Source organism: Chiloscyllium plagiosum, chromosome 2 (assembly GCF_004010195.1).
Source record: "Chiloscyllium plagiosum isolate BGI_BamShark_2017 chromosome 2, ASM401019v2, whole genome shotgun sequence".
In the NCBI taxonomy this organism is placed as follows: domain Eukaryota; kingdom Metazoa; phylum Chordata; class Chondrichthyes; order Orectolobiformes; family Hemiscylliidae; genus Chiloscyllium; species Chiloscyllium plagiosum.
This window is the reverse complement of record NC_057711.1, coordinates 98,016,887-98,039,932: the sequence shown is the minus strand read 5'-3', so window position 1 is coordinate 98,039,932 and position 23,046 is coordinate 98,016,887. Positions and strand designations below refer to the sequence as shown.

The following is a 23,046-nucleotide window of genomic DNA, read 5'->3' as shown; positions in this document are numbered from 1 at the left end:
GTTTGCTATAAATACTTCAGTCTTGGCTTTTGTGCTGTGCTCTTTTATCATGGATGATGGGGATACTTATGCAACCACTTCCTCATGTGAGTTGTTTAATTGCCCACCAACATTCATGACTAAATGCAGCAGGATTGCAGAGCTAAGATCTGATCCATTGGTTGTGGGATTGCTTAGCTCTGTCTATCACTTGCTGCTTATACTGTTTGGCATGCAACTAGTCCTGTTTGGTAGCTTCATCAGCTTGACACCTCATCTTATGACTAGTGCTGCACCAGGTATACTCTTCTGCACTCTGTCGAATCAGTGTTGAAATCCTCTGGCTTATTGGTCATGGTCCAATGGGTGATATGCTGGGCCATGAGGTTGCGGATTGTGCTCAATTACAATTTTACTGCCGCTGATGGCCAAGTGGTTAAGGAATTGGATTCAAAATCTAATTGGGGTTTCCCCATGCAGGTTCAAACCCTGCTCACAGTAAAATAGTGTTGCATTTGATTGAAGCTTGAAAAACCAGTGTAATGTACTGCATGAATGCAAATCTCACAAGAACTAATTTAATGGCAGGAAGGCAGCAGGCACAGGATGACATTCATTCTCAATTTTTCAAAGCTGCAACAAAATGCAGTACAATAATAATCTCTGAGAACAGTACTAGGAACCAGTTTTTAATGACCAATGAAATACATACAAAAACCTTAGTTATCACACCAGTGGGATATTTTCAATGTTTTCAATGGGGTATCATATTAAAACCTGTTGCACAAAACAATATCTCATGGGGTTAGGTAAAATCATAGCTTCTATTATGCTTGAAGTATTGGTTAAGGACTGGTAAACAATGACAGGAATTCAGATCGACAGGCTGTAACTAGTGAGGTAAGTGAATCTCAGCTGTTTAAAATCCATATTGTGTACTTGAATGAAAAAGTTATTGATACATTAAGCTTCCTAAAGGTGATGAGAACAGAAGAGATAGAAAATGATCCAGCTTACTCCACCATGTGTATGGTCATGGCAGATCCAATTGTAGCCTTAATTTCACTTTCTGGCTTATCATTTAAATTAGATTCCTTTTCAATTTGACGTGTGACTATTTGAGGCTCAGTTAGACAATTATCCACCACCATTCAGTGCTCTCTAGGGAAGGGAATTCCAAACACCAATGGCCCTCCAAAGAAGTAAAAAAAGGAAATCAGAATCCAAATCAGAAATTACTGGAAAAAAAAACACAGTAGGTCTGGTAGCATCTGTGGAGAGAAAGCAGAGTTAACATTTTTACTCCAGAGACCCTTCTTCAGACCCCTCAGAATAAATGCTCTTTATCTCCATCTTAAATGGAACCTCGTTATCCTTAAACTTTAACTCTGGTTTGCAATCCCAGGAGAAAGTTCTTTTCGGTCTCTACCGCATCAAGCCCCTTGAGGATCCAATATTTGAGCTAAATCACCTCTCAATTCTTCCAAACTCCAGTGGTTGCTGACCCACCTTGTTGAACCTTCACCCCAAGAAATGGCTGAGCACACCTTCTATAAACTGCTTCCAATGTAATTACTGTGTAAGTCTGTTATAATGTGGGTGTGAGGGTTTTGAAAAGTAAAACTGACTTATAATTGGACCATGTTATAAAACTGACAACCTGCACTTACACTCCTCTAGCCAATTGCTGACAAGGTAAAAACCACGCTCACCTGTCCAAAAGACAAAGATTTCTCCTGAACCATATTTTTCTTGCTTAGATTATAAATGGGAACTTGGACTGCATTACCACATAAATTCCAGAACAGTTTTTCAACTTAGAAAATCAAAGTGGCACAGATGTTCAGCTGTACAAGGCACTGCTGCTGTTGGAATAGAGTAGAGAGACTGATACACAGTTGAGTCAAAACAGCAGTTTAAGTCGAGGGGAAACTGCCCAATTACATCTCTTATATTGTTCAGCTGCAGTTTGCCATAAATCTGTAAGTGCAGAACAGTCAGAGACCTCCAGGTCAGCAAACTGACAATATCCCTCTCCCCTCTTCTCCCAGTCAGAGCATGTAACAAGAACACAAGGAAGATGAAGGAAATAATTGCAGCAAATAAAGACCGAGGTTGACCAGATCAACTATCGAAGTGAAGAGTGACCATCACGTTACAGAGAACAGTGTGTCAGCATTGCTAAAATCAAAATGAACTGAGACACATTTGTGATCTAGACTTCTAATCTTTAGACTTTATTTTCAGATCTATATTTTCTCCCGTGTCGAATATTTGCATCAAAACACTTGCCTTTTGTCTGTGTTAATACTAACTGTGTGTGCATGCATGTGTGTGTGTGCATACATATATTTGGAGTTTCTAAAACCATAGACATTAAATCTCAGAGTAGATTAGGAATTCTTTCTCACCATTGCCATTTGGCAAAGAATAATTGTGTTATAATAAATACAGTTACTTCTGATAATGACAAAAACCAGTGTAAATTGTCTTTGCCCTAATTAGGCCATTTGGGCCATCAAGTCTATTCCAAAATTCAATGGTGATATGCACCTCAACTCCATTCTCCTACCTTCTCCCATAATCTTTGATCCCCTTCGTAAATTAACAATCTGTCTTAAATACACTCAGCCTTCTGTGGCAATGAGTTCCAGAGAATTAGTAGTATTGTCACTCATTACTGTAAGTCAAGAAAACAGGTCATCTTGGAGGTCTAATTGGGATTGTATGCATCTTCTGAAAGCTTGTAGAGAAGCAAAGCATGTTTTTGGTGCATTCTTCACAGTTAAATTATGACACAGTCAAATCTAGTAATTTTAAGTAAGCTCATTAACTTCTTACAATTTCAAGTTATGTTCATCATCGTCTTGCTATGAAATGATACTTTTGTTCCCAAGTTTTGATTTTGTTTTTATCTGCACACAGTTTGGATTGCGGTTTGCGCTTGAGATACACTGAGGCAGTCCGGAACACTGAAAAATTATCAAATGACCTGGTGTCATAGATTTTAAAATATATTTGATTTGGAATCACACTCCAAGGTAAATGCATAATGCATCCAAGGAACATCTCTTGTAATTGCATCCCAACAGAACAACCTGATCAACCTTTCAGGAACCATCTTAAACTGGGATCAACTTATGTGGGGAAGGTTTATGGTAATAAAATGTCATCTACTTGTAAAATTTCAGCTAAATGCTGAAACTAGAAGCTATAAAATAAAACTTTTCTTGATAGATATTGAGTAAAAGCTCACAATCTGATCATTTCAAAGTTGTGGTTACATTGTTGCAAATCACAACTTTAAACTGAAGCAGCTATAAGGATTTAAAGGTTACCATAGAAATTCATATTAAAAGTCAAGTTAGGTTCTTTCAGACATTTTGTGCTCAAGAAAAACAAACATACAGACTAAAATGTGCAATGCTGTGCACTCCTGTCTGAAAAGGTGGCAAAATAAAATCCATCAAAACAAAATAAACATATCCGATCCTTCAAATCCTTGCTTAGAAGAAATCAGCTCCAAAATATTCAGTTGAATGGTGCACATTCAAAATGGCCACATACGTAGTAAGATAACACTTAAAACAAGATAAATTTACTTTCTTTTATTTATAAATTCAATGTGAAAATTACGCATCTGCTGAAGTTTTAATTGACCAGGCCCCATCTAGTGGCAGAAGTTGATCCATGCAGTTCGAACTCAAGCCCAGATCCATGTTCATTGACCAATTGCTGCCACTGGTTGAAGCCAGAATTTCAGTGTAAACTCAGAATGGGAGCCAGGAAGAGTGGACAACAGAGAGTTTTAAAACCAAGAACAGAAACATAAATGTTAGGAGGTAGGGAGTTGTGAGGTGGGGTGTGTGAGTTGTCAAGAGGGCATGTGGCCAAACATGGAAACTGAAAGGAGGTCAGGATACTTCAGGACCAAACGCAGGGGCAGAAACAAAAAAGAAGGGTTTGAGAGCAGGAGGACCACGTAAAATCTGTTCAAATAACATTGAACTAAAACACACAACTTCAAACAATTACTTTCTAGTTTATGAAATAATGTTCAAGTTAAAAAATGGAAAATTACTGTGGACAGAATTACAGCTAGGCTTTAATTAATAGTGAAATTCCCATTTCTCTTCCAGAAATAATAGTGAAATTTCTATTTGTTCTTCAGAATGAATATTGGACTTATAATGCCCTTTCTCTGTGATCAGAAACTCCCCTATACATCAAGTAAATTTGCAGTTCAGGTTTGCAACATCTGTAAAGGACATAATGTAGTCCAACATTCTCTAGTTTCTCCAATAAAATAATATCCTGCTTTTCCATTCTCCCTGTCAAATTAGAGAACCTTATAATTTTCACACTTCATTCCATCTGAGAAATTTACCCAGTCACTGAGCTCTGCAGATTGTTTGCAACCTCCTCACAGTGTAGTTTCCTCAGTATGTATCATCTGTGAATTTGGAGGCAACAACATTAGCTCCTTCATCCAAGTAGTTGAGATCCAGTGCTAGTTCCTGCATCATTCCATCAGTTCCATTTTGCTGACCTGAAAATGACCCATTTACCCTGAATCTCAATTTCCTGTTAGTTAGCCAATCTTCTCTCCATGCTACTATAGCACCACCCTAACGTACTCATCTTGTGCAGTAACCGTTTATGTGGCATCTTATTGACTGTCTTCTGGAAGTCCAAAAACAATGGTATTTACTGGTATCTGTATTCTATTCTTTCTGGTTTCCATGAAAGCCACTTGAATCACATATTACACCAGGCAAAAGTAAAATCCAATACACATCTACTGGTTCCCTTTATTTATTGTTGCTTATTAAATCCTTAAATAACAAAATGATTTAGATGACTACTTTCACAAACTAATTTGCCTGATAGTGTTTTGATTTGCAAAATATCCTGTCACAACCATCACCTGAATAATTAAGTAGGTAAAAACAAGGACTGCAGATGCTGATGAATGTTCTTGATGAAGGGCTTTTGCCCGAAACGTCGATTTTCCTGCTCCTCGGATGCTGCCTGACCTGCCGTGCTTTTCCAGCACCACTCTACTCTAGACCTGAATAATTAAGTCCAGCTCTTTTCCTAAGTACAGATTTTAAAGAAACAAGCTTCCAGTTTCAGCCTTCCATCTCCTTCATTTCTTAAATTAGAACTGTGGTCTTCCAAACCACTGGGACTTCTTCTGAATCTAGGAAATGTTGCAAAATTATAATCATTACCACAGCCACAATTTCACCCATTAAAGGACAAAGTTGCATAGATGCAAGTCATCCAATTCCTGGATTGACAGCTGATTTTTTTTAATGTTCCTCCCTCCCTTTTATCTTATGATCTTCTACTACTCACTTGACTGAGTGGTTTGCTAGTCTATTTCACAGGGCAATTAAACAATTGCTGTAGTTCTGGAGCTATATGTATGGCCAGACTATGGCAAGACAGCAAGTTGTTTTTTTTGAAAATTGGATTTTACGACTAATCAGTAGGTTCATAGTAACCATTGATGGCTTTATATTCCAGATTTATTTGATTCATTTGAATTTAAATTCACTGCCCGCTCAATTTATTTTGAACAAATATCTCCATATCAAGGGTCGCGTCTGTGGATTGCTAGTTCAGTAAAGTCACCATTACATCACTATACCCCTACTTAAATACATTAGAACCTCATTATTCATCTAAAACAGACACAAAAATGTGTTAAATCCAAAGTTCTCATGAGTTTCAAAATAAATCCTTGTTCAGAAAACTGTCAAACTCGATTTTGAACAGATCAGTGCTTTGCACCAGGTGGATGTTCAGAATAAAATAGAATTTCGAATAGAATTTAAAATAGAATTTATTGTCATGTGTACTTTTACATTCAAAATACAGTTGCTCCACCAGGGTGCCTACAACAATGACAGAGTGATCCATAATTTTGAAAAAGTAAAATTAAGACAGGGTTCATCACAGTTCAGTTAACGGCTCCTGGGCTCAGGAAAATGTGATTAAGGAACGATGGAATACCCTGTAGATGCAGTTGGGATAAGACTGCCATCCTCAGCCACTAGAGTACCAGGCCAGGAGCTTCCACCAAAGACAACCGCCTAGCTGGGTGGAGACCACCACTCCTGGATGAAAACATTATGACAGTCCAAGTGCTTGCAATTGTCAAAGAAAAAAAAATGCATATAGTCCGTTCTGAGACAACACAATAGTTCTGTTCTCATGCAATCTCACGTTTTTAGAAAATCATGCAATAGCCATGTCATTTAAACTAATGGGGCTGGAATTATGTTATAGCCAATACAGGTAAGGAAGGTTTGCATTCCATAAATAATGGTTTAAATTCTTCAATCGTGTTAAAGCTAATTTGCATTGAACAGACATGAATTATAGCAGAACCGACTATACACAGATTTTGCAGATCTCTGTGTCAAATGACCACAATGGAAACTAAACAGTTGGAATGAAAAAATATAGATAGTATACGTAAATGTTGGTAGCTGGCTAGCAAAATAATCCTGATATTTTGCCCAGTAAAGCTAGGTTTCCGATTTTATATAGGCTAAGTTGAATTTCATTTTTAAGTTTTGCGCAGTGCATTCAGCTCATTTCCTTTTAAGATTCACCTAAGCACAGGCTAAAATCATCAGAGCAGACAATGCTACTTACAGGAGACTGATTTATGGACTAGATCACCATTGCCATCAATTATACACTATTATGCATTGATGAGCAATGTACATCTCAATTTGGAATATCATCCTGTAGTGTAAAGCTCCATCTAGCAGCCAGGCCCAGAATTAATAAAGCACTTACAATTTGCATTTTACAATGTCAAAGAAACACTTATATACTCATCAGAACCTCTATTTGAAATGTTAAAACTTTAGATTAAGGTGTCTATGTAGTCTGGAGCAGCTGCTTTTCCAGACTAGTCTTTAATTTTAGCCTGACAACACAACTAATTTTTTTAGGAGCAGTATATCGCAGACAGTTTTTGAGGTGATGGAATAACAATGCTGATGTATTATGATAGGTTCTAAATCAGAGGTTCCATGATTAAGGTGGCAATGAAACACATTGTAAGCATCATTTCTGCTTCCCTACCCAATGTCACTTCTGCCTACCTTCTCAATTCTTTTCTCGTAAAAGGAGTTACCATTCTTCCTTATCTACCATATTTCAGCTTTTCAAATTTACATACCTCCTCTGAGGAAAAAATCTTTGCACATTTACCCATTTCAACAAGTTCTTCTTACTTGAACTTAACTACACTTCTAGATACAAGAAAGGATTTAAGTTATTTTTTGTCTAATTATTTAGATTATCACTGGCAGGATTGTCATTTTACTTTATACAATGTGTTCCAAGTGGCTTTCAAAGAAACAAGAAACAGAGTACAAATTACACCCCACAATTGTCTCCTGAACAATAGTAAATTTTAAAAAGGATAACATCACTGGATGAACAATTCAGAAGCATGATTCCATGTCGAGTCATAAAGTCATGCAGCTGTACAGCATGGAAACATACCCTTTAGTCTAACTCGTTCATGCGGGCCAAATATCCTCAATTAATGTAGTCCCATTTGTCAGCATTTAACCCATATCCCTCTAACCCATTCCTATTCATATGCCCATTCAGATGTCTTTTAGATGTTGTAATTGTACCAGCCTCCACTACTTCCTTTGGCATTGTTTCATATATCCATCCTCTGTGACAATGTTGCCTCTTGAGTGCCTTTTGAATCTTTCCCCTCTCACCTTAAACTACAGTCTCTAGCTTTGGACACCCTTAATCATAGAAAAAGACCTTGGTTATCCACCCTATCCATCCAACCTTTATAAGGCCACCCCTCAGCTTCTGATGCTCCCAGCCTATGCAGCCTCTCCATGTCGGTCAAATCTTCCAAACCCGGCAACATCCTTGTAAATATTTTCTGAACCCTTTCAAGTTTAACAAAATTTTTCCAGTTGCAGAAGATTGTGCAAATCAAATCCATTCTTCATCTCGCAAACCCATTATGAACTCTCACAACAGGGGGGAGGTGACCTAGCCCATTCTCCAACAAGATATCTATAGGATATGCATAATGCAAACTTACTGCCCTTTTACCAAGTTTTTTAGTTCAACTTAAAACCTCTCAAAAAGGAAATCACCTCAACCCTGCTGATTTTCATCCAATTGCAAGACACTTACTTACATATTTGCGATTATCATGTTCTTGGAAAATTTTAGTATACCATAACCAACTAAATCAAGTAAACTAAACTTAAACATTAAAAAGGAAAATTGAACTCTCAATGCCGACAACTACACCACGATAGGGTAACCATATTGCAAACATTATCTGTAAAAGAACAATGTTATAGATTGATATTGGAATGTGATGGTCCTAGTAATGTACAGGACTTCAATAAGAAACAAGAAACAATATATACAATGCTGTCTTTGCACTGCAATGAATGCTTACATTCACAATTTCACAGAGGTAGGTACTAATCTTAACCAGATTGGTGGCAATCTTACACAATAGTTTATCCTGATTTTAAATCAAGTGAAAATGTATTTTTTTCAAAAGAACACAAGAGGAAAAGAAGTGAAAGATACCTGTGCAATACAAGTCACTCGTGCTATCTGATGTGCAGCCTGGCAGAACATAAATATAGGGAATTCAAAGAAAGGAAATTGTTGATCATTTCAATTCTCTCTTTTATAAGGTGCAATTAGACTGTCAGTTTCACACCATTTCTTTGTTACTTCCCTCTTCTGATACTTTACAAATCAGGACAAATCCACAGTTACCTGATAAACAACACCTTTACTTTTAGCAAGAAACATGTTATTTTGCGCCCTTCTTGTCTTCATTAGCATGTCAGAACCACAGGTAGCAGATGTTCCACATTTTCTGTCAATTCTCCTTAGAGAAATGCAAAAGCTACTTGGGTTTGCTTTAAATTTAGTCTGATGTCCTTTAACTTTCCATATGGTGCTCCCTCCATAGCAGGGGAGATGAACAATGAGCAAGTTCTACCTTTGTGTGATACAGCTCATTGGTCTGCAAGAACTACACAGTACTCAGTACTGTGATTAACTGAGACTAATGTTTATTTAAAAACAATAGTATTTGCAGGAATTAAGCTCAGCTTTTACATGGATTTTCCATGAATATTTTACTAAATTACTCAGGTATAATTGTCATTTCATGTAGTTAGTTGCTACCAGCCATAGTAGATGCACTATTATTGATTTTGGATATTTCTGCATGGAAGGGACATGGTCAGCCAGGTCATGCTTCTGATTGGATTCTCCCAATACTTCACCTGAACAGAGTGCAGTCAAGGATACGGTTACACACAGTCACAATGTCTCAAAAACGTCAAACTGCCTACTGACAAAATCGTCCCCACACACATTCATGATTAACATTTTAGAAAACTGCCAGAGTGCATCTGAGCAAGAATGTAATAGTCCAGTATTGTACAAGTAGTAAATGGTGAGACCTCAGCACTCACTACTACTTAGGAGCAAAATAAACTTCTGTTATTTGCATATGCACAGTTACACAAGGAGCTGTGCAGTATTTTAAGTGTCCTCAATTCTTTTTATTCATTCACAGGATGTGGGCATCACTAGCTGGGTCAGCATTTATTGGCCATCCCTGATCACCCAGAGGACAGTTGAGAGTGAACCACATTGCTGTTCGCCTGGAGTCATATGTAGACGAGACCAGGTAAGGACGGCAGTTTTCATCCCTAAAGAGTATCAGTGAGCAAAACGCTTTTACTTTCAAACAATTGACAATGGTTTCATGGCCATCATTAGATTCTTAATTCCAGGTTGTTGAGCTGAAATTCCACCACCTGCTATGGCAGGAATTGAACCTAGGTCCCCAGAAAATTATCAGAGTGTCTATATTCATAGTCTAGTTAACTTTGAATCTTTGACAGTGTAGGATGGGGATGTAGGTTTGCTCGCTGAGCTGGAAGAGTAGCATGTCTTAATTATTCATTCCATTGGATATTAGTTACTCATGGAAATATAAAATAGCTTTTAAAGTAACAGACACAAAGTAATAATTTCTCTCTTTAAACCATTATTCTGTATTTATTTCACTTTGTGATTTTGAATTGAAATGACTTAAAGCTTACACTTCCTTAGTCTGCAGCCTTGTGAGGTGAAGGGGTGGAATTTCTGCTGTCCCAACAAAAGTGGAAACCAAAAACCTCTCTAAACTTCACCATACCATGTCATTGATGACAACACTGAAGATGTTGAGACATCTGTGGAACTCCTTTCTAGTCCAGTTTCAAAAATATTATTCTGTCAAACAAGAATTTCAACTGCAGCAGTGTCAGAAGATCTGAAACACAAATCTCCTATGTTCATGGATAAACACTTTATTCAATGAAACAAAGAGTTTATTGATTCATTGGATACATTTTGTTCTTCTAACTGATTTTAAAATAGAAATTTGTCCACTTTTTGGAAAATATAATCAGGTTGAATGGAAACCCTATCAATGTAAATCTTAGAGGAATATGGCCTAATTTCTAGATGGGTCATAGATTGTTCTATGTAAACTTACAGTGTTCTGATCCCAGCTGATGATAATACTGGACAAATGAGGTCTGAGAATGAAATCTGATTGTAAGTTTATTTTTGTTTGTTGTGGTTGTTAGTCACAAACATTTTCGAACAAGGTTGGAAATGATCTTAACTAACAGAACATAAATTTATAATATAAAAAAACAAAGCCACTACAATTAGAAAGATCTTAACACAAACATCAAAACAAAGTTTCAAACTTTTTCTCAACTTTTATTTTCCCTGTATTCATTCATGGGATGTGGATATGACTGTTTAGACTAACATTTTCACTCATCCCCAATTGCCAAGAGCGCAGTTAAGATTCAACCACATTGCTGTAGATCTGTAAGCCAGGCCAGGTGAAGGTAGTAGATTTCCTTCCCTAAAATGATATTAGTGAACCAAATGAAATTTTACAACAATGGTTTGATTGCGATTGGACTTGCTTTTAATTCCAGATTGGAGTCAACTTAAATTTCTCCATCCTCCGTGGTGAGATTCAAATGTCCCCAGAATATTAACCTGGGATTCTGGTTACCTGTCCAGTGATATTACTGCAATGCTACTGCCTACCTCATCATTACATCAACTCCAGCATCATCCACGATATGAATCCTAGTGAAATTTAATTGTTAGCTTTTTAAAAAAACAGAACTTCAATAGTACTGTCCAGTCTCTTTTTCATGAATTGTGCAGACAGCCATTGTTTAACAATTCCTTTCCACTTCTGCAGCCATAAACTTCCAGTTTTAATGATATCAAGTTTTTTTTCTAAACATGTTTTATACTTCTATTCCTACTCTTACTAGCACATGGCACCGGGAGTAATCAAGATATTGCCACATTTGAGGACTGACTTTTTAAACCTCCTGTTTAATTTGCTGTATTCTTTCTTCAGGATCTCATGCTTTCACTTCCTATGTCATTGGTACCAATGTTTGTGTAATGTCCTCCTACTGGTCACTCTCCCCTTTGAGAATATTCTGCATCCTCTCATACCCTGGCAGCCAGGAGGCAACACACTGTTCTGATGTCTTGCTGTCAACCGCAAAAACATCTTCATTTGGAACCTAAAGTATAAATTCCAAGGGTGGCACGGTGGCTCAGTGGTTGGCACTGCTGCCTCACAGCACCAGGGTCACAGGTTCGATTCCAGCCTTGGACGACTGTTTGATTGGAGTTTGCACATTCTCTCCATGTCTGCTTGGGTTTCCTTCGGGTGCTCCGGTTTCCTCCCCCATTCCAAAGATGTGCAGGCCAGGTGAATTGGCCATGCTAAATTGCCTATAGTGTTAAGTGCATTAGTCAGAGGGAAATGGGTCTGGGTGGGATACTCTTTGGAGGGCTGGTGTGGACTTGTTGGGCTGAAGGGCCTGTTTCCACACAGATTAGAGAATCCAATATAATATAATATATGACCCTCATTACAGTAGTGTCAGTCTCCAATTAAGTGAAATAAGTGATGATATTTGAAAAGAGTCCATGTTACAGAGGTAGAGCTGGATGCGTTAAAACACATTAAGCTGGACACATCGCTGAGATCTGATCAGGTGTATCCCAGAACTTTGACAGAAGCTAGGGAAGTGTTTGCAGGACCCCTTGCTGAGATTTTTTTATCGGTATTATCCTCAGGTGAGATGCCGGCAGATTGGAGGTTGGATATCGTTTTGCCATTATTTAAGAAAGATGGTAAGGAAAAGCCAGGGAACTATAGGGCAGTGAGCCTGATGACAGTGGTGGGTAAGTTGTTGGAGGCGATTCTGAGGGACAGGATTTACATATATTTGGAAAGATAAAGATTGATGTGAAATAGACAACATGGCTCTGTGCATGAGAAATCGCGTCTCAATAACTTGGTTTTTTTAAGAAGGGACAAAGAAGATTGATTAAGGTGGAGTGATGGACGGTGTTGAAAAGGACTTCAGCAAGGCATTCAAGATGTTCTGCATGGCAGTTTGGTTAGCAAGATTCAATCACATGGAATACAGGGAGAGCCAGCCATTTGGATACAAAATTAGCTTAAAGTAGGAGACAGAAGGTGGTGGTGAAGGTTTGTGATTAAGATTGGAAGCCTGTGACCAATGGTGTGTTGCAAGGATTGGTGCTGGGTCCACTACTTTTTGTCATTTATATAAATGATTTGGATGTGAATATAGGAGGAATAGTTAGTAAGTTTGCAGATGACACCAAAATTGGTGATGCACTGGACAGTGAAGAAGGTTACTCAGACTACAATGGGACCTTGATCAGATGGGCCAATGGGCTGAGAAATGACAGATGGAGTTTAATTTAGTTAAATGTGAGATGTTGCGTTTTGGTCACACAAATCATGGCAGGACTTATATAGTTGCTGGTAGGGTCCTGGGGAGTGTTGCCAAACAGAGAGACCTTGGGGGTGCAGATTTATAGTGTCTTGAAGGTGGAGTCAAAGGTTGACAGGGTTGTGAAGAAGGCATTTGGTACATTGGCTTTTATTGATCAGTACATTCAGTATAGGAATTAAGAGGTCATGTTGCAGCTGCACAGGACATTGGTTTGGCCGCTTTTGGAATACTGCATGCAATTCTGGTCTCTCTGCTCGAGGAAGGGTGCTGTTAAACTTGAAAGGATGCAAAAGTGATTTGTAAGAATGTTGCAAAGTTGAAGATTTTGAGCTACAGGGAGAGGTTGAATTGGTTGGGGCTATTATCCCTGGAGCATCAGAGGCTGAGGGGTGACCTTATAAAGATTTTAAAAATCATGAAGGGCATGGCTAGTGTGAATAGCCAAAGTTTTTTTTCCCAGGGTAGGGGAGTCCAAAACTATAGAGTATAGGTTTAAGGTGAGCAGGGAAAGATTTAAAAGGAACCTAAGAGGCAACTTTTTCACACAAAATTTGGTGCATGTATAGAATGAGTTGTCAGATTTAAGGGCCATCTCTGGATTGGTAGATGAATAGGAAGGGTTTAGAGGGATATGGGCCAAATGCTGGCAAATGGGAGTAGGTTCATTTCAGATATCTGGTTAGCGTGGATGAGTTGAATTGAAGGGTCTCTTTCCGTGCTATGTAACTATACAACTCTCTCACTTCAAAGCATCCCAGACTAATAACTATTTCTGATGCATTGCTTCCCCTGAACTGAAAAAAAGGTCCTCTTCAGAAAACTGTTCTAACGTTTGAGTTGAACTCTAGATTCTTCTGAATAAAAAGACTGAATTTGCACTTTTGAAGGCTAAATTGAATTAATTACTTTAATATTGCTCTGTTATAACCCCAACCATACAAACACTTTATCTATTAACACTAGAGGACTTCATGAGGGACTTAATTGGAGTCATATTCTTAGCAATGATGTGTTTCGGTCATTGTCCAAAAGCCTTGTGACCTTCTCCGAAAACTAAACTTTCATTGAACTGACCATCAACTTTATTCCTCTATTTTAAATTCAAAATCACAAAATAACAAATTACGTATATTTATCATAATGATAAATATTTACTGTCAGGTGAAAACTTGGTTTGCCCCTGCAAAGGAACAAAGCTTATCTTGTTCTCATTTGTGGCTCATTACATTGGAGGCCCACATTAAAAGAAACTTTGACACTTTTGTGATAGAAATCTTGGACTTCTAAGTAGTTTTAGACAACGCAAGAGCCCAATGGATTTGTATGCAATGACCTATTAATCATTTTGGCTTTTGCTAATAGCCACCCACTCCCCAAATTATAATGACTTGTCCTCGTGCTGAAAGTTGCTTTTCCAAGACAAAGTCTGCCAGACAAATCTAAGTGCTAGTGGTTTAGGATCAACAGCAACTTTGAAGTTAGGCATTTTCAGGTTTCCCCATCACACAGAAACATCTCACCTCACTTTTACAACCAACATTGCAACCCCAACCCCATGTCTAGCACCTGCACAGAAACTGCCACTCGATTAAAATCCAGCCTCTACATCTTAATAATTCTTCAAATTTATTTGCTTAAAGAATCATCATTTACTTGTTCAGTCCATATAGGTCCCACGTCCCCCAAAGAAAATTATACACCATTTTGGTTTAGAGCAACTTCAAGAGTAAAATGGAGCAATGACAAGAAAATCATATTGTAATATCCAAAGATTAAAATTTTAAATACCAAATGTGCAGTTTCACAAATCTATTAAATTGCAACAATTTAATAAATTCTCTAATTTAGATTGACATCCAAAGTTTTAACATAATTTGTCAGTTTAAAAAAAGTCAACTGCTAACGTGTACTTTTAATTCCATTCAAAAGAAATTATATTTTAAAAGCACACAACACCAAAAGGGATTTGATAAATCACAAGGTTAGAAAATTCTATAATAAGAGCTTTTTAATTGTTGAACGATAGCAAATGTTTTGGTCCAGCTGAAGAGTTGAGCTTGTTGAAAAGCTTGGTTCAAAATTTTTTCCATGGAATGTTTAAGTTACAGATACATTTGGAATCAATAATTTATATGCACGGGTATACCAGAGTACTAACAAAACAGTCAAACTGCAGTGGCATATTGTTACAGTGGAATTTCATTTACTTTTCCAGTGGCAATAGACATTGAAAACTTACATAAGATAACTGAGCTACAGATGCATTCACAGATTGTTAAAATGTCACTTTCTGAAATGAACACAGGACAGTAATAACCATAGTGGCAGCAACTGTAACAGTAAACCACAAAACTCATATTTGAAGCAGAGATCACATTAACTTTCATGAACTGGTCAAGTCAGAGGCTCTAAGAAAGAAAAATAAAGAGATGTGATAAAGCTTGCACCGAAGATTAGAACAATTTTTCATGCAGAGAGAACACAAACAGTTATGTTACAATGTGGCAAATCCCACTTTATTCCACATCAGAAAATGCTGTTCAACATGTCAGTGTCATTCTCATTGGTTGAATATTTTGTGGAACTTGTGATTCCTGCATCGGTAAGGATTTCAATTAAACTATATGTACTCAAAAATGAAGTAGTACAGTGTTAATGAATTTAAAGAACATTCTTGACCTCAATATTCTCTGTAAAGCATCTTGTTTAGCTTCACTGAGGCACAGATCAGTGACAGGCTGTGCAGAATAAAGCCCTATAAATTCAATTTGCTAGTCAGATGTAAAATGTGTCCCGTCTTTCATATAGCAGTATAATGGTTTGATATTACAGAATGAGATTTTAGACAAAATAAAATAAATTGTGATTTTTATTTCTTACACTGAATGAATTTCACAACATATTTTTATTCAAATTTTTGCCACTTAGAGCAAAATAATCCATTTTTTTGGAAGTCAAGAATATTTGATCTTTGAACTTAATTTTGGAGCTATAGGTCATATTTTTTCATGTAACACCGTTTAAAACCGTCAAACAATAATGGGACATAGCATGGTATCATTTGAAGTAGATAGTAAAGCTTATTTCAGATGGCTTTACAAAAATGATTAACATGTTTCAAAAATCAGGGAATATTTATCCTGCCACAGAGAATGCCAGTAAATTTCTGACAAAAGGTCAGACCCTGAAACATTAACTCTCACTCTCTTTCCAGAGTTACTGAGCATTTTCTGCATTTATTTAAGTTTTCCAGCACCTGTACTATTTTTTCCTTGTAATATTTCTATTCAAGTTGCCAATAAAGATGAGAAATAAAGCTATCGAGTTCTACAGTTGCAAGCCTCAAAAGAAAATAAATTGCAAAAAGCAAAAGGCTTGCTTTCAAGGGAGAGGCAGCAAATCATCTTCTATGGATGGTTTTCTGCACTTTTAGCTGAGCCAATTAAAAAAAAACAAAAAATGCTGGAAGCATGTATGATGCACATTAGTATCAGAAAACTTCAGCCAATTTTAGTTTGTAAGATGTTCAGCATGTGATTTGGCAGCAAATAAACCAGAAGAACAGGAGTCAGCCATTCAGCCCCTCAAGCCTATTCCATCATTCAATGAGATCATGACTGACCTGTAGCTTAACTCCATATACAAAGGCTATCATTCCAATAAAGGAACATTCATATGCTCAAGTATAAGAATGAATTATAGTTCAAAGTTGTAAAATTGTTTGATATTATTTAAATATATGTAGCCAGTGAGCATCTTTTGTAATTTACATATCCTTTTGCCATACATTATGGGTCTTGGAAAAGGAAAATTACAACAGTACAGTATTTCATACAGCTCGGTGCTGTAGTTAATTAGAGTTCGAATGATAAATACATTGTCACACTGAGTCAACCAATACAACTTGCTTAACACAATGCACAGATGGCAATACACCAATAGCTATTCTCAATGGGGCAATCTTGCTATTCTAGTAAACGCGCTATAAACAAAACAACATCCCTGAACACTTCAGTTAATACATGCAGTCAGACTTTATTGCTACATAACTTGAAAATAGATGTTTGAGCTATACAGCCATAAAGTTTCAATACTTTAACACTGTGGCATATGTCAATATCAGGCTGGAAGCTCGCACGTGAAAAATGATTTTTAAATCAATGTAATCTTAATCGAAGGAAAACATCGCAACTTCCCACATTATTAAATTCTATCAAGAATTTTCTACAGTGTAAAAAACACCTTTAAGTCCCCTAGAAGACACCTTTTGTATAGCCATCGAATATGCTCGAGATAGATGGTTTCACTCCATTCAGTCAGTAATCATTCCTTTATGCACTTAGTGCAAGGAATAAAATAAGTTACTTCTTTCTGGTGGCAGTAAAAACTGCAAAGTACTAGATATCAGTAATTATAGGTTATGTTTTTTTATTGCCCAATGCTCAGTATAAAATTGAAAGCATGGTTGAGGTGAAATATACAAACCACGGGGGACAATTAAGAAATTAGGAATAAAGGTGAAAAGAACTATTTTTTCATCAATCGAGCGGGATATGCGACTCCTTCTACATATGCTGAACTCTAGTATTATAACATAGCTATTGTTGCATTTCAGCAGCAGGTTATTCATACCCAGAATTTTTTATTTTGGCCAGTTACAAGGTGAAAAATAAACACATTACAGAGATAAACGTGAAGAAAAAGAAGTTTGCAAAATGAAAAAAAAAATCGGCTACACTTTAGACACCGTCACATGAACAAGGACACAAGCTCTTGATGCTTACACTGCTCCCGTCATAGTAAAAGAAAGTATATACAAATCAAGAAAGATATAAACCAGAAACTTCTTTTTCTAAAATATGCTTTTTGCATCTCAATAATTGAGAATTTAGGCATTACAATATTAAAAATGCAAGGCACCGCCTTCACCGTCGACAAATAGCGATACTATGGCGATCTAGTTATACATCTAGAATGTATCTAGTTATGATGCTAAAGATGAAAAGGAAGAATGAAACAAACAAATACAGTCTCCATTGAGGGAGGTAATACAAGGAAAATAAGATTAATTAAAAAAAATTCTGAACAACTCTTGAATGTAATTTTCTAACAGATCGATTCCAAATGGTCATTTTCTTAGAACTGTAATCCGACAACATTAACTTTATTGTGTGCATATTCTATGAATATGACACTGTGTAGTGTTGCATGTAAACACACCTCAAAACTAATGGAGACACGGTGTTACATACAATAAGCAGACTGTTACCCAAATGAAACGTATATGTCATATCACTACATAAGAGTTTGTTTGCAGCTTTGATCATTGTCTTTGATCAGATCAATCAGAAAGCCACTCCATTTTAGCTTCTTTCACTCTGTCTCTCCAGGGAGTTAGATGTCACAGCTCCATACAGATCTGACAAATCAGTTTTCGTTCTGATGAATCTCTGCTGCACAAAGCATTGGAAGTTGTGTATTAAACCTGACTGCTACCCAGTCCAAAAGGGTAGACGAGGGCTTTTGACCTTTGATTTTATCTGAGTAAGTGGCTTATTTAACATTATTAAAGGAACTATAACAGAATTCATTTAACAGCTTAGCCTGAAAAGCAATCTTTGGTTTCTCACAATCGTTTGCACTGACAGCTAACCTAGATTCCATCTCTTATCTTCTCAGCTGAACCCCAAGGGAAGGCAAAATATATTTTACATTGCACTTTGCCTAAAGGGCTTCCAGTAAAATTTAATTTTCTTACTGCATTGATTTTTCCATTATAACGTGCAAAAACCGAGCACACTCTCAGAAGAATTCTGTTAGAAAAAATATTTGATTGATTTTGCAGAACTGTATTAAAGCTGTGTGAGAACTTGATTCATTTTCTTTCCAAGGCTTTATTGCCCAATAATCCGAAAGAGCAACCTCCTTTTTCAAGTCAACATGCTACCAGTTACCATTTGATTCTTGTTTGAATCGACTGAACCCCATGAAAAACACCAGGTGAGGACTGATACAGTGACAAAAAGGAGGCCTTTATGTACAAAGCAGCTTTTTCTGAGCAGTGTGATGGCTTGCTGAAGTTCTATGACTTGCAGACTAATGAAAATGAATGGCTTCCAATCTATTGGGAGTGAAACCACTTAGTCATTGCTACCTGAGGATAGAAAACTGCACAGAAGGTACAAGGTCACAAGCCCCTGTCATAATTATTCTGTTTAATGAGGTATCAGAAGCACTGAACTAGTTCAAAGTCGACAGAGAGGGGTAGTTCACTAAGAAAATAGAAAAACAATGTCCATCATAACAGATGTGGAAATATTGGAAAGTACCAAAACCATTAGACTGAACTTGCATATTATACAATAGATCAAAACAAAACTATACAAAAATAAAAAAAAACTGAATTAAAATTAAAAAAAACATATTAACACCTCATTCAGCAAATGATTTAAAACCTCCAATTTAGGGAATTTTACATCCAACCACATTCACAGAACGTCACTGAGTTATTGTGGTCCCCACTTTAAAAGACAGGTCAAACAAGTGGTAATGTGTTAGATACTTTTTTTTAAGCATCAAAACAAGATATTGAATTTCCATTGACTTTCTTCTCAACTTATTACCTGCCCCCCTCTCCCCATTATGTTCCAGAAAACATGCTCTTTGATATATTGTTGATTAGATCCATTAATAATAGAGCACGGGTGGAGGGCGGGGGGGATGGTGGTGGCGTAGGGGAGTGGGTTGACGCTGCATAACGATAATCTTGACGAAGTCGACGGAGAAGTCTTAACTCACATTCTGTAATCACTAACGTCTTATGGACAGTTATACTGTAGATGATACACGTGTGTTCTTACTCCAGCGAATCTCTTACACTCGGTATATTTTCGGCTAACGTGTGTTAGTTTGTGAATGACTGGAGGTTACTGAACAGTGCCCAGAAGCCAGTTACGGAGTCTATTCATAGAATCCTGCCCGTGCCTAATTAATTAACGGGAACAATTAGAAGGAATCTCCTCATTTGAAGCGCGACCGTTAATTACATTTGCTTTACCTGAAATGATTGGTAAACTATTGCAATCTAACGTTCGGTATGCCTGCAGCAGCCTTGAACAGCATAATGGGTAGAGCCACACACATCGATACAGTTGCACACAGCCACTGTTTGTGGTGCCCGTATTAACTGACTTTTGAGAAACGGTTCTATTTCGGGAACGCAATAATATCGGAATGCATCTGGGGGTGTGGGAGGGAGGAAAGGTTTCGAGCAGACAGATTCGGCGACAAACCGGAATGGTGGTTCTCCCCCAACAATCACCAACGCCCCCCCCCCCCCCCCTCGCCACCACCACCACCACACACACACCAAACTGTTTCTCCGCCAGAAAAACCAGGGAGACGAAGATAAGGAGTAACATTTAAGAGCTGCATCAACACATCCTTTGAGCAGCAGTAGTTGGCAGTGCACATCAGCGCAGTCAATCTCATATTGCACATAGACCCACTTAACCCGGACCATTGCCTTCACATTTAGAGAGATCTACTCAGCAACATCACTCATCACTTCAAACAGAGGCAAATTTTGGGTGGGGAGAATATGAAAAAATTTCACATTTAAAAAAGAATGCACTGCAAACTTCGATCATTTAAAAAAAAAGTCTAACAGTTCAGTTGCAACAAAGAAAACAAACCATTCCATCAGAAAATGTTGTCTTTCGGGTTGGTTTAGTAGAAGGCTTTTTTTTTGGGGGGGGGGGGCGGGAGTGTGGTTAAAAAGCACGGGATATACTCCTCCAACCCCACCAGTGGAACTTGGGGGGGAAAGTCTTTCCTGAACAACACTCTCAGGGAAGAAAAAGAAGCCATGGCAAACAAACCAGCAAAATTCCTCACAAGAGCAATGTAGCTTCCCACAGTAACTTCTGTCAGACTCAACTCAATTTAACAGAACAGAACTTTTTAATCGACCTTCCTCGCTCCAATGTTCAACTCCAGTTTAAATCACGATCTCTAAAGGAATCTCATAATTTTGCAAATTATCACAAAGAAAAATCACAATTTCTTGAGGAAAGTTAAAGACTGGTTTAAGTTGACCCTTGCCAAAAGGTCCCGCGCGATAGGATGAACAACCACTCCAAATTTCACACAGGTCTCTTATTTTTACCCTTCCCCAAACAGGTCGCCAAAAGCGAAGTCGTGCAACAGAACACAAGTTTGTTGGAAGCAAAAGAAACCACGCAGCACTTACTGTCCTGAGTCAATAATACCGCTCCACTTGCGGAAAGAAAGCCAACACAAAGATTTGTTTCTCTCCTCCTTCAGTCAGGGAAAAAAAAATTCCGAGTGCAGGCCTCGTTCTAGCTGCAAGCAAAGAGAAAATATATACATAGCATCACTCGTCAGTCTTCCCCCTCTGTCGAAATTAAAACGTAATCATTTTGGCTAATGAAGTCAGGTTAAGAATTAATCTGTACATTGTCTTGGATGACAGCTGTATGTCAGTCTAATGGAGCTTTACCTGCGCGTTTGTGAGTGGCAGCGTCTTCCTCAAACCCACACACATACATATATACAGTCCAGAGAGAGATAGGAGGCAGCAGCAACCCGGGAGTGGGCATCAACCAACTGAGCGTGTCTGTGTTACCGCTGCTTCCCTCCAACTCAGTAACACGGGAGCAGGAGAAAGTGGGTATGGGCGAGAGCTGCTGCTCCCATTACACAGACACACACTTTCTTATCTCTACCTGCATTTCTTGCGCGAACCGCTTGATGGCTTCCACAAAGGGAAGATTGCATATACACAGATAGAAAACTAGCATACCGCCTTCCTATCTCCTGACGGTCACAATGCCAAGTAAGACATAAACGATCCTCACTATTCTGCGAGGAAGTAAACCCCAGGCGCTTTATTTCCCAATCTCCCAGAAAAAAAATCAAGTAAAGGATTCTCGTAGTTTAGGGTTGACCCAGTTCAGGTAATGAAATAGGATGGAGAAGGGTTCAAGGGCAAGGAACCTTGTCATTCGAAGCATTCCCAAACACCATCAGCAACCCCAGCGAATTTCCCGGCAAAGTACATTTCTCAGTATTATTGATGAATGCAGTCATGACAAAAAAAATTTAATGCCCGTTATGTAAATTCACGGTTTACATAAATAACGGTTGGTGCAGTGATAAGTTACAAACACAATCCGAAACAGCGGGGGTAATCTCCAAAACTATTGGGGGTCATACTATTTTGCTGAAGCAGGATTTTTTTTTAGCATGGTGTATTAACTAGTTAGACTTGCTTAAAGGTAAACATATATTTACCCTGTAAAGCTGTTGGAGGTGTGAGCATTTTTGGCGACGGAGGTGGGGGTTACTGAGTTAAGTGAGGAAGGAACTCAGAGGGACCTGACCTTGTGTGACTGAGGGAAGAAAATCGCCTTGCGTCTTCAAGAGGATACTTAAACAATCAAATAGAGGGGGAACTCATTCTGATCATAGTGTTGAGAGAGGAGACAGTGAGTTTAAATAAAGTGGTAAGTGGTTCTGTTTGAAACACAGCGGAGGAAATAAGTTTCATAAGAACTGTCTTCATTATGAGCACAGTACCAAGAGATGAGGCAGCGAATTTTAAACGAGTGAGGGTGAGCAGGGAGTGACTTCATTCTGAATACAACACTAAGAGGGGGTGAATGTGGGAATAATCCAAGAGAGACATCGCAGGAAATCTGTAAATTCATTGGTTGATGTTAGTGAGTCAAGTTAAATAGTTGGAAACTAATATGAAAGTATCATTTATAAAGAAGCAAACAGCTACGTGGATTTAGGAAGGAACACTAACGAAAGTGCAACAACTTTAAATCAAGTCAAAGTAAGCTAAAACAATTAGACAAAAAGGAAGGAAGATAAAATTAACAGCGTAAGTGAACTTGAGTTACGAGTAAGTGTTTTTATAGTGAGATTATGCTTTATTCGAAGGGTAATAAGTAGTTTTCAGAGTTATGGGAAGGCAAGTCAGCGATGCTTACATCCTGTAGTCTGTATGAAGATGCGGGAATGCCATATGCATTCTTGTTCAATCGGCAACCCTTCCTGCAGATGTGGTTGAGTTCAGGTTTCAGAACTTAAGTATAGATTGGAGTCACTCATGTGTATCTGGGGA

The 23,046-nt window shown here is 37.9% G+C and overlaps 1 protein-coding gene across 42 annotated transcripts in view; it reads right to left on the bottom strand.

Annotated features, from left to right (window-relative positions):
- The window catches only part of LOC122562121 (receptor-type tyrosine-protein phosphatase delta), a 2,454,643-nt gene extending 2,433,055 nt beyond the window's left edge, over window positions 1-21,588 (bottom strand). For 19 of the 42 annotated variants that reach the window (XM_043714668.1, XM_043714784.1, XM_043714721.1 and 16 more), the window contains exons 1-2: window positions 21,415-21,588; window positions 21,145-21,257 (exon numbers count right to left, since the gene is read on the bottom strand). The gene's annotated coding sequence lies outside the window, so the exon portion shown is untranslated. The remainder of the gene's footprint in view (window positions 1-21,144; window positions 21,258-21,414) is intronic. The other 23 variants (XM_043714797.1, XM_043714806.1, XM_043714837.1 and 20 more) reach the window with 4 other exon arrangements.
- Window positions 21,589-23,046: the final 1,458 nt, after the last annotated feature.